The sequence below is a fragment of the Juglans microcarpa x Juglans regia genome, chromosome 7D (assembly GCF_004785595.1).
Source record: "Juglans microcarpa x Juglans regia isolate MS1-56 chromosome 7D, Jm3101_v1.0, whole genome shotgun sequence".
Lineage (NCBI taxonomy): Eukaryota > Viridiplantae > Streptophyta > Magnoliopsida > Fagales > Juglandaceae > Juglans > Juglans microcarpa x Juglans regia.
In genome coordinates this window covers 13,008,082-13,014,062 of record NC_054606.1, presented here as the reverse complement: position 1 = coordinate 13,014,062, position 5,981 = coordinate 13,008,082, and the positions used below count along the sequence as shown (strand labels likewise).

At 35.4% G+C, this 5,981-nt stretch overlaps 1 long non-coding RNA gene and 1 pseudogene across 1 annotated transcript; both read left to right on the top strand.

Moving 5' to 3' along the window:
• Positions 1-382: 382 nt before the first annotated feature.
• LOC121239661 lies at positions 383-1,192 on the top strand. Its single transcript, XR_005935337.1, has 4 exons — positions 383-536; positions 653-745; positions 840-935; positions 1,053-1,192. It is a non-coding gene; the product is annotated as an uncharacterized LOC121239661 (long non-coding RNA).
• A 642-nt stretch (positions 1,193-1,834) lies between these two features.
• LOC121238138 lies at positions 1,835-3,021 on the top strand (annotated as a pseudogene).
• Positions 3,022-5,981: the final 2,960 nt, after the last annotated feature.

Genomic DNA, 5,981 nt, shown 5'->3' with positions numbered 1-5,981 from the left:
GGTGTCGTGGACCAGCTGGGTGCACTGAGTTTATGAAGCTTCCTTAAGCATAGTCTCATTCCTTTGAAGATTAATGATGGTGAGAGGGCATCATCATGTGAGAATGCGGTGTTCTTTACAACAAGGGTAACATGGATTATCAAGCATCAGGCAACCATGGTTCAAAATAGTTGGGATGTTGTTGATACACAAGAGAAAGAGGAGCTGATCAATCATGTATGGGTATTGAGTTGCTTTGATCATAATATACTTGCTACCAATCCTTTGAATATATTTCATAAGATTATGTCAATGGAATGATTCTAATTTTTGGTTTAATGTTGCAGGCCGATTTCATTCTAGATTGGAGCAAACTGAATCATCGCGAGATGGTTGAGAAGAACCTCGGGAAGAAATTCAATGACTTTCACTACCAACTTCATAAAATATACTTGGGTTGTGCAACACACGAGGAGGCATTAGTGAAATCAACCTCATTGGTGGAACTAGAGGTATGAGAAAAGTTATGTGGGAGATGGGGGAGTGATGAATTCAAGGTAACAAGTGACTTGCAGAAGTTTGAAAATATAGCAACAATACTAGATTTGATGTTTTCTTATTGGAAAGTGTTAAGTGTTGAGTATTCTTAACATTGTCATTATAAAAATTGCAGAAAATATCCAATCAAAATAAGGCCAATAGGAAAAAGCAGTGTGTGAACCACACAGCAGGTAGAAAGTCATTTGTGAGGTTAAAACAAGAGATGGTAAGATTATTGTGATTTTCAAGATCTAAGCTCATTGGTCATTGGTAGTGTGTAAACAAAAATACATCCTTAATATTCATGTATGTGATTGAAGGGTCCGAGCTCATCAAACTTGGTAAGCTTCTATAAAGAAACTAGATGGTCAAAGAAGAAAAGGGCATTTGTAACTCCCATGACAGAAACACTCTATGTGCGTGCTCTTTAACTTACCCCCTTATAATATGTTGTTCCCTTCATAGATAAGAATAAGCAGTTTAGTTAATTCTCCTAATTAGAACTCATATTAAGTATATTGTTTGCAGGTTAGAACACGATGATTGAGAAGTTAGATGAGATTGAGCCTGAGGAGCGCACAAATGAGGCTGCAAATATTATATTCAGAGACGTGCTAGGACACATATCTGGTTATGCAAGAGGACTTGGTGGTTCAGTTATACCCAAGCCTAGACCATCTTTCATGTCAACACCTTGCCCAAGAAAATGAGAAACATAAAAATGAGGGAATGATGTACAAGAATGAATTGGATGACCTTAAAAAGGGTGTACTTCAATTATTCGTTTGGCGACAATCATATGACCAAAGGATGGACTTGCACATGTCTAACCCTCCATATGAAAGAGTGTCTAATAGAGACACTCTGCGCCAGTTTAGTTGGATGGGCTTCTAAACCTGGGAGTTTTTTATATTTTGTTAAGATGTATTCGTGAAGAATACAATATTGCTAACTTTTGCTGGCCTATACATATTTTGTTTATTAGTCGTCTAGAAAATGGTGCAGGATTTTGAAGTTGGTTATACTTGCTGGAATGGCATCATAAAAAGTCCAAGATGAATATTTCCTGCATGTTGCTTGGTGAAGGTACTTTCCTAAAGGTTATTTCTTTAAACTTTGTAAGTATGCTTTAAAACAATCAACCTACTGCATGCCTTGTCTGCAATGAATAAGAGAGTTGATCATTGTATACCATAAGATTAGTTATGATGGTGGTGATATTAAAACCTTGCATTTTGTGAGATGTATACTAGTCACCAAGAAATGTTTGGTAATTTTTCCTGTAATAGACTAACGGTGGAGATTTATGTTGAATATGCATGTAAAGGTTAAGAGATTTAATCCTGGTAACGTTTTCATGATGACTAAGGTAGAATTTGTTAGGTTTACATTTGTTTTGTTCATACATGCAATGACTGGCATAAGCTCTATAATTGTTTGAATCTGTCTAATTTGCAGGCATACATCAGTAATTACTTCAAGCACTTTGACATTATTTGAACCTCTGTAATTTGCAGGTAGACATTTCCAATTCAAAGGTTCATAATATCAGCCAAGTGTAATCTTTTTATGCACCAATAGTACGCCTGTTGGATGTTTCACTCCCAGGTTTAATGTATAGCCATGTTGAGGCAATGTCCAATGGGGAGTAACGTATTTTTGTGTTTAGTGGCATGCATTATGTTTTTAGGAATTTAAGCAATTTCAAGAGAATTAGGTATGTACTTGTTGCTATAATGTTTGATGTGAAAGGAAAAATGAAATGTGGTGATTCAAGCTTGTAATATATCTGGATGGCAATGTACATGAAAATGGAAGTAAAATATATGGTGTTTGATTTATATTTGACATGTCATTAAGCTATATTAAATCCAAAACAAAAAGTCCTCAAAATACAGGCAATTGGCAGAGTACAAAAATGAGAGCAATCTCAAAGATATATTAAAGGACCATCAGGAGTTTCTAAGTCAAAATATATCATTGGCTTCCTTTGTACCCTTGCAGCTTCTGCACTTTACTCTCTTTTGCTTTTCCTGATGTAGCTTTCCTTCCAAAAGGTTCTAAAAAGGGAAACATTTTCTGTGGTTTTGGAAATGGAAATCTACACATCACTCATTGCCACTTGTGTCTCTATTGTGGGACTTTTTGCAAGTGGGGAATGGAAGACTTTACATAGGGAAATGAAAGGTTTTGGTATGGGTAAAGTTTCCTATGTAATGACTTTGGTTTGGACAGCCGTGTTTTGGCAGGTTTGTTCTGTTGGTGTTGTGGACTTGATATGTGTGGTGTCATCTCTCTTCTCCAATGTAATCAGTACTGTCTCTTTAGCTATTACTTCTATTGCTTCTGTGATAGTTTTCCATGACAAGAATGGCATCAAGGTAATTGCTATGCTTTTGGCTCTCTGGGGTTTTGCATCCTATATTTTTAAATCATTATCGTGATAAGTCTACAGCAAGGACAACTCAAAATGATATTAACGAATCTCATAATGATTATTTATCTTGATTGATTCTTAACGAGGGATTTGGAAAGACTGGCTAGAAACTAAATATCATAATATAAAAAAAAAATACAGGCAATTGGTAGAGTACATACGTACCTGGGTTCAAAATAGCTTCCATATATAACTTATTGATTAGTGCATTCCACAAACCCATCAAAATGGCTCTATTTTTGCGAGTTGGTGAGAAATCGACAGAAAACCCATCAAATTTGCTGCAAGCATTTGAAGCAGCATCAACTCATTTATTCACCGCAAATGGGAAAGGGGCAAAAACCAAAGTTGTAATGGGATCCCTTAGAAATAGTTGCGTTCTGTATTCCCCACAATAGGAAAGCAGTTTATTGCCGGCATGCCCCAAAATCGCAGAATAATGCATTCACAACGGCGCCCCAAAATCACCGCATGTAGTCCCATTGATTCTTGCTGCATGAGGTATTCACCACAATTGGAAAGTAGTGTATTGTCAGCATGCCCCAAATGGCCGAATTTCCCCAGATACAGCGCCACAACATCGCCATAAATGAAGGAAATTTGCGACGATGTCGCAGCCGTAGTTGCCTAAATAAACCAAATATTGGGGATCGTCTTTTGTTGCGTTGTTGTCGGCTAGCAAATCTGGAGCAATTGCGGCCGCCCATGATTTCTCACTGAAAGATCTCTGACCAAACGTTTTACTTTTGGCTGTTTAGCAATGAAGCCAAATCGAAGCATTCACTGGTTTGTTGCGAGAATACAGGGGAGTTGAAGGGATCTTGCTCCCCGCGAAAAGGCAAATATCTTGTAGTGTATTGATTATGCAGCAACAAATTGTGAATAGAGCTCTTTTTTCATAGTTTGGAATTCTATTCTGTTAGTTCAGACGATTCCAACCAAAATAAAATTTGAAATATCTGATCTCCTACTACTTTCGATATTAATTAATACTGGATCTTATATTAATTTTGCTTTCGTAACTAAGCAAGTAGTTGGGTCTATTCCCTACAAGTGATTGGGTTTCTTGAGATAAATAATTTTGTCTCAAAAAACCCAGTTTTCATCCCGAAATATATTTGGAGATTAAAAAATTTCGTCTCTATTTTGTCTCGAAAAGCCTGTCTCAAAAGGTTTTTAGAGACAAATTAATTTTCATCTCAAAAAATAATTTTTAGGGATGAGAATGGGCAGAACAAATCGAAACTGTTCAAACGAGCTTTTTTTTTAAGACGAACCATTTTCATCTCAAAAAACGGTTCGAATGGAATCCAATCAGTTCAAACCGACACGTTTCGTTCGAACTATAAGAAATTTTGATTCGAACTAATGACCATGTTTGATCCTGTTCGAACAGACGAAGTGTTCGAATAGATTTTAGGCTTTTGAACTAATAAATTTTTTAAATGACTTGTATTCGAACATAAATTTTGTCCGTTTGGACAGGTTTTTTATTTTTGAAAGTTATGTTCATTCGAATGTGGTTTTGCATATTAATGTTAGTCAAACAAATATTTTATTTTTCCAACGACCGTACGGACTGTATTTCTCGGTTGTCGTTCAAATGGGTTAGTTTTTGTTCGAATAGATTTATAAATGGTAATTTCCTGTTTAAACTGGTTATATACCGTTTGAATGTTATTAATCATACATAATTGAATTTAATTAAAAATACCATGCTAATATTACACAAATTGTAATCCAAACATCACAATTGTTCAAATGTTTTGGAACATCATAATAGAAAGACAATTAAAAAAATAAATAAATTTTAAGATTGTGGTGGTGGCATAGAGCTTTGGGACATCATTGACTGGCACTATTCAAACACTTTTTGTACCTCCGTCTCCAGTCTCTTCTACATGTTCTCTTATAATCTCGCCTCAGAATCCGTTGCTTGATCTAAACGAATTAGTAACCCTTTTTTCATGGACCACAATCATTCTATCTTAAGTATTATTTCTTCCAATTCCTTAGTCTTGTCGTCGTTCGATCTGGCTCGAGAAGAGGATGATGATATTGAGGATGGTTTCACACAACGTTCTAAACCCTCCAACTATCCAGAATGTGATCTAAAAACTTGAGAAAGGATTTGAGCATCGTTGACAGATGATTCATCAGATGGATCCATAGCAGTTTCCTTAAGAGATATCATCTTGTCCTACAAAAAAACATTAACGTTCGTATAAATAACCTAAATATTATTAGACAATGGAATTAAAGAAACTTAAACTTACATAATTTACCTCTGCTTCGGGATAGGTTCAAACACCATCACAATTTTTATGTGCTTTAGCATACAATTGGGTCAAATCGTAGTCAACAGGACTTTCTTGTTCCTGCAAAAGGAAAATCTATATTAGAACTTAAATCAGAAAAGTGTATTAGATGTTAATATTTAACGGGGACTAGAATAACTTATCATTTTTTTTTACAAACGATAAAAAGATTGAGAACCTACATGATGATGTATCGTTAAATTTGATCTATTTGCTTTGTTCACAGTACTCCGTTTCTAAAAACGATATTATATCTATATGTTTAATACATCTATCATATACTATTAAAAAAACATAGCAGTGAAATTACTTGATAAGCAGGATCTTCAAACATATCAAAAACCTTCTCTCATTCATTTGGGGGCATTGCTCGGAATGGATTTTGGCGCACCTCTGTTGTAGTATTGAACTTTTGATAGTGTACATGGTATCGACCTTTGTACCTCCGAAATGAATTCGACATTAGTTCCTCAACAGTTAGTTGATCCTCTCGTCGACTAAAATTAAGTTTAGACTTGTCATTTCAAAAATTATAAAAAACTAGCATAAATACAAAGCAACTTTAAATTAACATGTTATACTTAGTTTCTTGGCATGTAGCTTATTACTAGGCAATGACTTTTGATGTGGTCTTTCAAACCTTGGGGAACTTTAGCCTTGCAGGATGTAGTCATCTGTGCATACGTGCGAGTAAGCATACCAACATA